Source organism: Lichenostomus cassidix, chromosome 3 (assembly GCF_008360975.1).
Source record: "Lichenostomus cassidix isolate B80296 chromosome 3, HeHo_3.0, whole genome shotgun sequence".
Lineage (NCBI taxonomy): Eukaryota > Metazoa > Chordata > Aves > Passeriformes > Meliphagidae > Lichenostomus > Lichenostomus cassidix.
Genome location: NC_139483.1, coordinates 41,292,686 through 41,305,843, shown reverse-complemented (window position 1 = coordinate 41,305,843; position 13,158 = coordinate 41,292,686).

Here is a 13,158-nt window from a genome sequence, read left to right as displayed (position 1 = left end):
AGCATCTTGCATGTACACTGAGCACTGAGAGGGCTGGGACAATGGGGGCCCTGATCGATCCCATGCTGCCTGTTGGCCAGATGGACCCTGACCACTTCCAGTCAGCAGGCAGAACTGCACAGAGAGCATTCAAATCACACTGCAGATTTTTCTTCACTAAAGGCACTGATTGTAGGTATGCCATAAGACTCTCACTGCCTTCTGAATAAACAACATTTTTCATGAGACTTATGGGAACATAATTGATCTCTACCCTTTGTATACTTCTGCTACATTAGTCAATGGGCTTGAAATTTCTTGTGGGAAGGGGACAAGTTTGAGAGACAAATGCATGGAAAGAAATGCAATCACATAAGCCTTGCTTTGCTATTTAGCTATTCAGTTGCATATTTAGCCGACACAACCTAAAATATCAGGACATTCATTGTCAGAGGGTTTGACCCAGTAGGATTAGTTGCATGTGTGATGGAAATCTCTATCAGAACATAAAAAGGATCAGAAATTGACCCATGTTCTCTTTTTGGCTCTGGAAAGTAAATCTCTCCAGATTTTGACCAGATGCATTGTACAAAACTATAAAATGACAATTTTGCAGTGCCTCCCATTCCCAGAAATTTCCTGAATACTTAGGGAAAGACAACCTCCCAAATTACCCGTCTGGTCACTCAGTGCCAGGCTTGAAAGGCAATTCCTCCCTGTCCCCTGCTGGGTCTCGCTTTCCTCTTTGAGCTTTTGTTACTGACTGTCGCATTTGTTGCACTGCTGTCCTTGAAAAAACATCAATCTGCGAGAGCCTCCCGCAGCCCTGAATTCCAAGGGTTACAATGACAGCGCTGCCTGAAGCAGTATTTCCTTTTCCACGTTCTGCATTTGCCAGCTGTTAACTTCATCAAGATCCTGTATTGTGGGAGTCTTAAAAAAGGGGGCAGCTCTGTTTTCTCCATAGCTTTTGTGTGCAGGCTGCCATCCAGCTTCGACCCTGAAAACCAACGAATTCAACGGGGTGCCATGGCAGGGCAGGGAGGGCAGGAAGAATTCAGCTGCAATTTTGAAAAAACTGTTCCCAGTTCTGGAAAAATTCCCAGTCACCTCTGGCTTTTTAATGTCAGCCTTCCCGATAAAGAGAGGGGGTAGATATCACCTCCTCTTTTCTGAAATAATAATCATTTGTCTTAAATATCAGCATCACTGGAAAAGCAGCATCAGGCCCGAGGTTGCTGGCCTGGATTTCACTGCCCTCCCCGAGACAATAGTGCATCTATAGGACACCCAGCGCCTGCGGGATGACTCAACTCACAACTATCCCTCCTACCCAGTCACAGAAGTGATAGCTTTGACCTTTTGCTCATGGAAGAAATGACAGGGAAAGAAGGTACTCCACATCTTTAGTACAAGCTGCAGTGTCACTTTACCAGGGGATAGCAAGACTATGGAACAATTTGGGATAGGAAGTGAGGAGGGCCTGTGCATTGACTGAGATGGCAGGTGACATTTCAAAAAGGCAGGACAGGATTAAGCAAACTGGAAGAGAGACAGCATGCAGGCATGAAGAGCTCTTTAATGTCATACACACCCTAGAACATTCTGTATGGAGCACATCTTAAAACTGGAGCATCCCTCCTGTGTCCCCTTCCTGGAGCATTGGCTATCTGGGGAGCACTCCATGTCCTCTGCTGTTTCCTAGGATTTTCCTGTCTAGATGTGCCCCAAAACTGACTTTGCTTCATGCAGGGAGACCAGATAGAGCCTGTACAGCTGCAGATATCCCATGAGTTGCACTGGAATCCAGGATCCACTTTCCCATCATTTTCCCATCATTTCCCATCACTTTCCCATCATTCCCAGGATGCATTTTCCCATCACATCTGCTAAAGGGTTTCAGAATGAAGGTAAGTTCTCAAAGAGCTTTTGCTCTGCTTGGAAGTCCTACAATGCCTGGCTACCCTCAGTGAGAGCGCAGCTGAGCACTTTTGAAAATCCTGCCCCAAAACATTGAAAGGATCTTATTAACAGAGCCATTTAATTAATAAGTCTAGTGTCATTTTGTTGTAGCTAATCCTTTTGCTGGGAGCACAGCCAGCACACAGCAATTCCTCAGAGTTGTCAGGGTCCCCAGGCTACCTCTATTATGCAGCCTCCCAAAGTGGGGGATCCACAAGTACTAATTCCAGACCTGTCCCTTCCCAGCTCTCCTGGATTTGATGTGTATCACCTGTGAGCACATACAAGAGTGTTTTTGTTGAATTAACCAGAGGACACATCCAGTGTTTACGTCTAGGTGCACTGTGGGCTGGTATCAAGAGTTTATTGCCAGCCATTCTGCCTCCCACTCCACTTCCCAGCGGTTGCTTTGTGGGAATCCTGTAGGCAACTCCCCAAGAGAGCACCTCTGTTTTTCAGCATCAGCAACCACTCCAGAAAAAAAAATCAGCAAAATAATGGTGTGGCACTAGGATGTCATTTTTGCTTTGGCAACCCAAGGGTACATAATTCCAAGCATCTCCATTTTCTGGAGGGCTTTCGCTAGGCTGTGGTCCTATGAGAGGTAATGCACATGCCTACAAAAGGAATTGGGAACACATTTTCCTGATCACCAGAGGCCACACACATGGAGAGCGCACATGGAACCAGAGGCAGCAGGTACATTGGCCACATGGCTAGCTGTCCTTCCTGCTGACGCAGGTGTGAGGCTATCAGGTCTATGGAGCATCCACATCCCTGTAAAAGCAATGCAGTGCTGTCAGGGAGCCATCTCCAAAGTGTCTTCTCTAACACTTTTTCAGTATCTGGTCTAACAAGTTCCAAGAGCCATTGTTTTCCACAAATCTTGCCTGACCAAGCTGTCAGAAAAGCCAGAGTGCCCTTGGTTCTCAGCCTATATCAGTAGCACTGATATCTCTAACTCCAATGGAGATGACAGAAACTACTATGAGGAAGAGGAGAACAGATCACCATACCTGCAGCACCTTTCCTGAAAAGACAAATAGTGAAATTATCTGTTCTCAAAGGAGCAGATGTGGAGTAATACACTGACTCCCAAAAACCCTTGGGTTTATTGGGAACAGAACTTGATTCTGCAGAATAAGGCCTCATCTTTAAGTCTATATAAGTACAAATCTCTTTTCAACCATCTGGGCTTTTTATTGTTTAAGTAGACAATGGCAGGCTTCTACCAGCCTTTATTTAGGTTATTTCAGACAATGTTTAATGATGCAAGTTTTTCTCATAAAAACACACCTAACAATCACACAAGACAATCAGAGTCACAAACACACCTGAGAGGTCAAATGTGTAAAAAAAAAAGTAAAAAGAAGTATTCAGCTTTTCTCTTCCTTGTCTATTTTTTCTCTCAATTCTTATCCTCTGTTCACACAACAGTGGGCAAATATTCCTCTCCTCTCATACAGTCTACTATTTTATACTAATGTTACCCAGCTGGTTTTGATCCTTGGGTTCAGTGAAACCTCATTCAACAACAGCCTGGGGACAGGGGTTGTTGCCTTCATGTTATCCCAGGGCATGTAGGAGTCCATCCTGGCTGCAGTCTTAGCTGTCTCTCCAACAAAATGGAGAGACATTTAAGGGACAGCCCTTAACTCTCAGCCCCTATAATGGTTTTGGACCCAGGCTTCAGGGCAAGACTGTCAGCTGGAGTAACTGTGCTGGATGGTGCCTGAAGGTATGGTTTGTGGCTGCTCTGAGGACGATTCCTGATTTTAAACAACAGCCCCAGTCTGTGGTCTTACCTCTCAGTGGCAGTGCACAGCTGATACTCAAACACATGAAATGAAAAAGCATCTCTAAAAATAGCAGGTTCAAGCTAATGTAGCAACACCTTCTAGAGAGAGTTAAAATCAGAGCTGCAGACACCTAATTCTGAATTCCCCTGCTTTTTCCTGTTGCCAGTTCCTGTCTGAACACCACCATGTGCTGCTCCTCTGCCCTTCTGCTGCCCACAGGGGAAAGCCCTCAGAGTGCAGATGTCAGATCCTGTCAATAGATGAGAGAAGGATGCAGGGATGAACTGTGTGGGATGGCAGCCTGCATAACCTCCACGCCTTCACAGTGAGCAGGAACTGAAGAGTAGAGGAGGAAGGAAGGCTAGGGTGGGTATAGCAAGGCATTAAATAGCACTTGCTGGATATCTGCTTGTCAAGAATTCACATGTCCCTGTTTCTAAGTCTTCTGTTCCTGGGGAAAGCTAGATATGTGGAGAAAGCACAGATGAACCCGTGAGTGCAAAATATACAATTACCACAGGCTCCTGTGTCCCATGTAGAAGTCAGGGACTCTACAGAGCTGCCAGCAGGAAGGAAAACTGGGCCTCAGCACCTGGCCCACCCAGTTCCCAGAAGACATGCATTTAATGATGGCATAAATATCTTGTCCAGGATCCCACATACAACATTTAGGATCAGCTGTACTGAACAATCCCCCCAATCCCTTGCAGTCCTTGGCACAGTGAAGTCCTCTCCCATCACCCAAGAGGGCTTTACTTCTACCTTGCTTTCCTCCAGGCAGTGGGAGAAAGCCTGATCTCCATCACACTGCACTTCTCTTCCCCTTAACGAATAAGGGAAGAAGCAAAATTATGTGGTGCAAGAGAGCACTCACTTGAAGTCCTTATGCCAGGGCTCTCTAGGATTGTTGCTAAAGCAAAGAGTAATTCCTTCTGGTGGGAATTACTGGCTGAAATGCTGTGGTCTGCATTATACCAGGAGTCATGCCAGACAGCAAAGTTGGAATTAGAAAGATCCTGGGACAAGCTCAGTCTACCACAACTGCAGGAAGATGGTTAGTTCAGACTGATCTCCAGAGCATCCACCCCACAGCCTGTGGCCACAAAATGCTCCCCAGGGCTCTGTAACAAGCTTGAGACCAACAGCAGGGAACAAAAGCCTGAGCTTTTTGTGCCACAGGAAGAGAGCAGTAGCAATCACAGGCAGCCCCAGCGTCCTGAGTGCCTGCTGTAAAACTCCCAGATGAGCTTTGGAAATTGGCCAGACCTCGCATTACAAAGGGTAAAGGGAAAAATCCTGTGTCCAGTGGTACCTCCCCATTTGACCTAAAGGGGCAATTGCAGAGGTCAGCTTGACCCCAGGAGCATGAACAAGATGCAAAGATAGGACAGTGTAAAGACCATCCTGCCACTAAGACAACCTTCTCCTTCACTTTAGCCACAATTCTGAGCTTCTACTGATGAGGAAAGGAGACCTGAGGGACAAATTGTCCTATAAGCTGGGGGGAAAAGAACCTTTGACAGCTTTTTCTTTGCTTTTCTTTCTGGCCTTAGGAAGAGTAAATCTCTGATGGAGGCCTGTTTATTTGCCAGGGAATTAGGGAGTTTTGTGCCTCCCTTTATTCTTGTGAAAAGATAACGACCTTCTGGTGGGAAGATCCAATCATTGCCAAGAAATATGTTTTGGAAGCTTTTCAGAGTCAGTGAGTTAGAGGCAAACAGATTCCCTGGAGAATAAAAGGGCAGATGGAGCTGTATGACCCTGGACTTCAGTTTGGGCTTGACAAATTCTTTGGATCTATGAATCTGTGTTGTAATCAAGGGCATTTGCCTCCCATTTGACCCCAGAGGAGAAATTAGCAGCATGGGCATCACACACCCAGCCATGCAGTGGGGTGTGTCTGAAAGGCAGCACCGTATTTTGCACATGCATCTTCAGCTGGAGTGAAATTAGGTAGTTCAGGCAGTCCCATACCTGGCAACAGGCTCCAAGCCAGCTGCAAAACCCATGCAGAAGATCTTTGGTGCTTGGCTGTCACTGAACTCTGCCTTGCTGTGACTCCCAGGTGGCTCATGCTCAGCCTCCATGAGTCTGCATGAGCTGTGAGCACACCTTTCCACTGTAGCACAGGCACAGCTCACTGACACCACGCATGGCCCCACAGTCACCCTGAATGCCTAACCCTGAGACTGCCTGAGCTTTCTGCTGCTCCTCAGGAGGTCCTGCTCAGATCCTAGTTCAGGGTCCATCTCTGGATGCAAGTGTTGCTCAGAGATTCATGTGTTGTTCTCCCACAGGGATCATGAACTCATATTTAAATGGGTAGAGGCATCTGTTTCCCCATCAGCACTCAGGGTTGACATTTTCACTCCTGCCAGTTTCCAAAGTGCAGCTGAGAGTGTAGGTAATCACAATGGACAATGGCTTTCTCTTTAACAGACCATGACCTGGGCCGCTTCCTGGAGAAGCATATGGCTCAACATGCTTTTTCTTCCAGGGATCCCCAGAGATCCCAGAGAGCTGCTGGAAATGTCAGTCATTCCCTGAAATTCAGCCTGCAGGCTTCACCACAGGAAGTGAAGTTATTTTGCTCAGCCCTGCAGCTCCTCATGCATCTTTATCCAGCAATTTCACATGGAAGTACAGGACAGTTCCTGATGGACTTACTCTCTGTCTTTGGTCAAAGAACAAAGGCCAAGCAAATAATACCAGGTTACTGCAGTGAGTGACACATAATCAACTCTAAAGAGGTGTAAGGATTATATCCTGAGAGACCTCGGCTGCCTCAGCTTCTCCCCAATTGCTTTCACTCATAGCCCATTTTAAAAGCTTTACAAGCTCTCAGCAGTCAGAGATCAGTTAGCTAAACTCTGTTTTCTGAACTTTTCCTATTATCTTTGGACACCTGGGTCTGTGAAATTGCCTATTAACGGTTTGCAGAGCGATTTAGCTAATCTCAGATGAGTACATGTGAATCTAATGGCCAGATATTATGTCTTGAGAGATCAATAAGGCACATTCCAACTCCACAGAGTCTAGACTTCCTGGGGCTGGGTGGAGGGATTTTTATACCAAAGTCACCAAAAAGTTATGCCTCTGTTTGTGCAAGAGGGAAAGGGGAGAAGCAGAGAAGGGGTGATGTATTCAGCCACAAAATATTTTGAAGAACCTGAAGAAGTTTTGGGTTGGATCAAGATATCTTAGAGGGCCTACTGTAATTTCTTCTCCTCTCTAATTTCAGAGGAACAATACTTCTGTGAAGCTGAGAGGCTTTCTAGGTCCAGGCTGAGTGGATATAGGAATCTGGATGTACATGTGCATAAGCCTGTGTTGCAAGCACCTAGGCACACCTGCCACACTTGCTGCATGCACATGTAATAACACTTGGATCCACTGGTGTCCCTGGCACAGAGGGGGTTTGCAGCTGTGTGACTCTGACCACATCATTCAGAGGTACCTGACAGTTCAGAGGTGACTGATGGATACCAGCACTGCCTGTGTGTACTGCAGCAGAGAAGAGAGAACATAGCACACTAACAAACACATCTTTTGTCACTGCTGCCCACCCCAGCAGTGTGACTGCTCTCAGAGATCACGCCAATTTCTGTGAATAAACTCTGATAAGGGCCTAGCCCACAGCTGGTGTAACAGAAGACCATGCAGCGGTGCTAATTTGCAGCAGCTGAGAATTTGCCTCAGTGCCTCCCATCCCAAAACAAAACTCTATAAAAAGATGGTTTCTCAAGTGTAGTGCAAAAAGCCCTGTTCCTATAAGAGGTGACTAACTGGGTGACTTGCATCAGCAAAGCTCCTGCCAATGTGCCCAAGAGATGGCAACAGACCTACACTACAACCTTCCCCCCCTCCTCTCCTGCAGTCCAGGTGCAGCTGACCATGACATGCTGATGGTAATTTGGGCAATGGATTTGCTCTGGCCAGCCCTAGAAAAATGAGTCTGAGAAATTCTCTGCACACACAGAAGGCTCTCCCTGCAGACATCTGAAATTTGTGTCTTCCTTGAAATATTTTCTGTTTTCATTGCCTCCCTCTCTTGTTCCCATCATATTTGCCCAGCAGGTCCCGACCAGAGGTTTGCCACAACGTACATCAGAAGATGATATGCCACTTTGTGGCAGAAAATCCTGGCAGCTCCACAGCCTATAGAAAGCTTGTTTTGGTCTATCTCTGCCTTGGCACAAATCACTTATTTGCTCTGCTTCTGCAGACCCTGCAAAGCTTCGTGCTTTACCCTCCAAGTCACTCAGTATACACTTAGCAGCAGGGATGAAAGAGGCTTCAGGAAATAGCATGCTGAGAAGTGAGGCCTCCCAGGACTCCAATCAACCCCCCTGAAGGGGAAAAGCCTAGGGCTAGAGAACAAATTCTAATTATAACAACAGACCTGCAGTCATTCCCAATTATGTCAGGCTCTTCAATGAGGAATTAAACAAGTTATAAAATGGGTACACTGTCTTATTCTTGCCTCTAGCATTAATGATAGGATGTTGTAAAAAGATGGCCATATCTAAACAACATGTGAAGGGGACATTCACATGGCATATGACTGACAGAAGAAAATAATACTAGTGTGATGGACACTTCCTTTCTTGCTCCATGGGCCTGATTTACTACAGAATTACTGTGGGTTTAGGCTACAATAACATCTCAGAATGAAGTGGGGATAATTCTTATGGGAAGCCAACAAAACCTAACAAAATCTGATTGCTGGAATCTGGAAAATTGCAAAGATCACAATGTGAACTAACAGAAGAATTTGTGCTTAAGAGCAAGGATCACTGATTATGTTACCTGCAAGCAAGCTAGTCAGTTTGCATCTTTGGATCAAGGCTGAGGAACTTTCCCGGATGCAGAACTTGAAAGGGTGCCTCAAACAAAATTTTCATGCTCAGAATCAAAACTGCTGGGGAAAAAAAATCACATTAAATTATAATAAAATCATAGCTGACCCTTGCAGGCTGAGAAGTCATGAAACCAGTAAAAATTAGCACCACAGAGGTGAAATGGGACAGTTCCTAATTGCATGAGCACAGATTGAGCCCTGCAGTCTCAACAGCTGTTTCTCCAGAAGTCTTTGCTATCACTTTCACATCTGCACATCTCAGTGTGAAGGTCTTTAGGTTAACTCTACATGGGTGATACCTCCCTCTCTGCAGCCTCATTCCTTCACTGCCTTCCCCATTATGTGCAGTAATTTCCACCCCTGCAAAGTGGGTGGCATTTTACACTTACTTCACTTTCTCTTCAGTCAGGTGTAAATGGCTGCAAGAGGTGCAAAACAAACTGGAGCTGGGGGAAGATTAAGAAAAATAGGCTGTGAGAAGGTTATTTCTCTCCCTAAAATCTGCATCTTGTCTCTAGCATTGTAACCAGAATATGACTGAGAAAGTGAATATTCCTAGAATTCTAAAAAACTATTCCTAGTAGTTCAAAGTATTTTTGTACACTATCTAGCACAGTAGACTGATAATAAACAATATTTGCAACACTGTATCCAAAAGACCATCTGAATGTGAATTGTAAAGGGATACTAAAGAGACACAAAAAGGCAAAAAATTCAGGCTGAGGAAAATGTCTCACATGTGAGCAAGAAACAGAGCATGGAGTTACAGTGGAAAAAGCTGTAGTACTTTAATTGCAGTAACAACAGCAAACTGCAAAAGAAGGAGCACTTTGCTTTACATACATCAAGCTTTTTTGCATTTAACCTCTTCTACTAACTATTCACCGGACAGATTAGCCACCTCTGCTCACATATTCATTTCACATAATCTTCCCTCTCAGGCGCTTTTGTGAGGATTTCACAGGCGCAAAGGATTTCACAGAGCTGTGCAACTGACAACAGATGAGCTTGCAGTGAAACTTTTTCTTTTTTGGCAGTGCAGAATGTCTTGGAAGGCTATTAAAGCATTTCTTTTTAGTCTCTTAAGTGGGAGCAGACAAACCTGGACAGCACCCTGTCTGTTGTAACAACAGGGCACTGAGCATTAATCTACCTGCACACCTGAGTGACTGTGATATCCAGGGGGCTGCATTGACACACTGTGCCTTCTGCAGCTCCCTTCAGACCACAAAATGCCAGAGTCAGAATGTGGCCCACTGGGGCTGCACTGTCCTTCACCATCATCTTCTTCTCTCTGCCTGGTACTGGGTGCATGCATGGAGGTCGCTGTTCCTTCTACTTCCCCTTTTTCTACTGCCAAAAGAGATGTCTAATGGATGTCCACAGGAATCAAGGTGTTTGAGATGCTTTGGGCTTGATATTGGGTCAGATTCTTATGCTGCAGTGCAACTTTTAGGGCATCTTTAAAACATTTCTTATCCAAATGAGGTTGCAATGAATCAGGAGTTAACTTGGGGTGAAAGGGTCTGCTATGACAGCTTAATCAAACTGAAACCTGTCCCTAGCTGCTCTTCCTTCCCAGGAGACCCACAGGGGTTAGGGTGGATTCATTATTTTCTCCATGAATTACTCCCTGGAGACAGCTTAGGGCAGTTTATATGCAGAGTCAGGCCTCCTGTGCCTGCAAGAGCTCAACCCCCTGCACGTGGGCAGCGTGTGTGAGATGTCACACTGAGCCAGGTGCCTCAGAACACACTTCCCTGCCTCCAGTGGGTCACCCAGCCACCTGGGAACACTTCTCTCCCCCCTGCTGCCTTCATTTGCACAGGAAATAAAAAAGAAGAATATTAAGGTATTTATCTATAAAAGCTATACAGGACCAGATTTATCTTTCAGGTTTGCATTGCCTACAAATTAAGGCCAGAAGGGACTATCAGACCATTCAGTCTGGCACCTTGTGCATATATCACAGGTCATTCAATTTTAAGCACTTTTCCCTGCACTGGACCCAAGAGCTTGTGCATTTAAAAGACAGCTCAGCCTTGATCTGGAGCCATCAAAACATGGAGAATCTATCACATTCATCAGTCATCCCCTCTGTTAAAAATGTGAGTCTTCTGTCAGGTGCTTTGCACTGGCTTTGATTCCCAGCCATTGTTTCTCATTTTGTCTTGCATTGCCAGGGTAAGTAAGCCTTTAGGGTCTGCCATTTTAGCCCAGCAAATTTACTTATAAATTTTAATTCAGGCACTATTCCATCTCTTTTCTGACAAGCTAACCTCTGAGTCTCTTCCTGCAAGGCATTTCCTCCAGCCTGTGAAATATTTTCTAGCTGTTTTCTCCACTCTCCAGTTTTTAAAACATTTATTTTAAAACATTAATTTTAAACACAGACATTAAAAGTACACACTTTCCTGTTTGGGTTTCCCACATGTTAGGGGATATGAATTATACTTCCCTGCTTCCTCTGTTCTTATCATCTGACTCACCTGTCAGCTTTTCCATTCTTTCACTCCAGCCAAATGTCAGGTTCAGCAGCACCAAGAAACACAACTCATCCACTCCTCTTTTGGGGGCTACTGGCATAAAAGCTGCCTTTGCCCTCTTTCGTGGGGGACTTCCAGGATCTGAAAATTGCTCAGCATTGATACTGGTGAGCCTGTGAGCCCTGCAGGTCCTTTACAGCCCTGGCCTGCAACTTCCCTGAAGGTATGGATATAAATATTTTTCTCTCTCTTAAAAATTTTTCAACAGTTGGTCTGCTTACTAATGGAAAATATTTTCTGTCCTCATTTAAAACAATGATATAAATTATTTGTTTCCAGCTGCAAAACAGAAATATTTATCCAATGCATCTGTCTTTTCCCATCACTGATGATTTCCTCATCCCACCTAACCACATATCCCATCACCAAGGCCTCTCTTCATTCCCTAGGAGCAAACTGGTTTGGATTTAATTATCTTTTTTTCCTTATATCTTTCACTACCTTAAGCAATTTCCTGCATTTCATGCTTCTTAGTTACCATTTCTTGAAGTCTCTCTCCTTGTTTTTCCACTTGTTATACACCAGAGAGAAGAGAATACTTCTGCATACGGCTTTCACCTCTCCTCTGATCCAGCATTTGAAGTCTTTTAGCATCTTCTGGAGTTTAAAGTATTCAGAGATAGGGAATTAGGACTAAAAATAATAATATTCTGTTCAGAGGACTACAGAGAATATAAATCATATCAGTGACTGATTATTAATATTCAATTATTTTTGTTATTAAGTTACAATGTTGCTTACTGTTGTTTAATCATTTGATGTTGAATAATTTTACACTGCAGCTCAGTATTTTCATTTTTCTCACCAGTACTTTCATTTTTCTCAGCTGAACTTTGACTTTCCAAAATAGTTAATTCTAGCTCAAAATGCCAGTCTGTCATTTTTGGTCACACCCCGTGCTAACACCCAATTACCCATGGGCTAGAACAAAGTTGCCATCCTTGTTGAAGGGAATAAAACCTCCTCAATCAGTAAATAAGGTGGTTAATGGCACACCTGTGCAATGAGGCGATGCTCAAACAAGGGGTGCTTTCCTCTGGGGGCTGACACAGGTTCCTGGGATGTGGGCAAGGCAGGGCACATAGCCTGCCCAGAGGACAATTTATTTTTTTTTTTTAATAATGGGAGTTGATTACACCAATTAACAGAGCGTGGCTTCCCCAGAGGCTGGATCACAGAGTGGCAATTCACACCACAGCAGCAGTGATGCCAGTGGTGCCATGGCAAGCTGAGTTAGCCTGGGCTGGGAGAGAGCATCACAGAGTATTCTTGGCAACATCCAAGCATCAGGGTGCTTTGTTTTCTCTGGAGTGAGTTAAAAATGGTTCGGTAGATTCCTGGTACGTGAGGGTGTTTATTTTTAGTTTGGATGACCAAGCCTCAAGATGCCTTAGCCAGTCTTTCCAAAATAGTGGGGAATTTCAGGCCTGAGGGTTTTTCTTAGCATCATCTCTGATGCTCCCTGCTTTCAGAAACTTCTGTTTAGTCACTCCAGTGAGGAAAGGCTGGGGCAGCCAAGTGTTTTTTCAGGAATAAACCCGCCATTACCACAACACATGAAGGGTAAGCCCTGAGCCCACAAGGCTTTGTTATGAAATCAGAAATGAAATAGGCAAATTTTAGATTAAATTAAAAAATAAAACATATGTACAAACCCCAAATTTCCACAACAGTAAATTATTCATTCCTTGTTTATAAAAGAAGCATTTCTGAAGACTCATGGAGATCACTCTGTTTCAGCATAATTTTGTTTAATCAGGCTTTGAATTAATTAACATAATTAGTCACTATGGGGGGATAACTCAGACTGATTTTATGGAGCCTTCTGTTGTGCTGGTTCAGGTCTTACAGCTTGATTTAAACATGACTGGAGGGGCTTATTAACATGAATGATTAATGCTGCATAAAATTGATTACAAACTAATTTTAGCTGCAAAACCACATTTCTGCAAACTTTCACCATGAGTAACTATGGTGACTTCAGACTAAAACCAGTTTGGCTTAGGTTGAA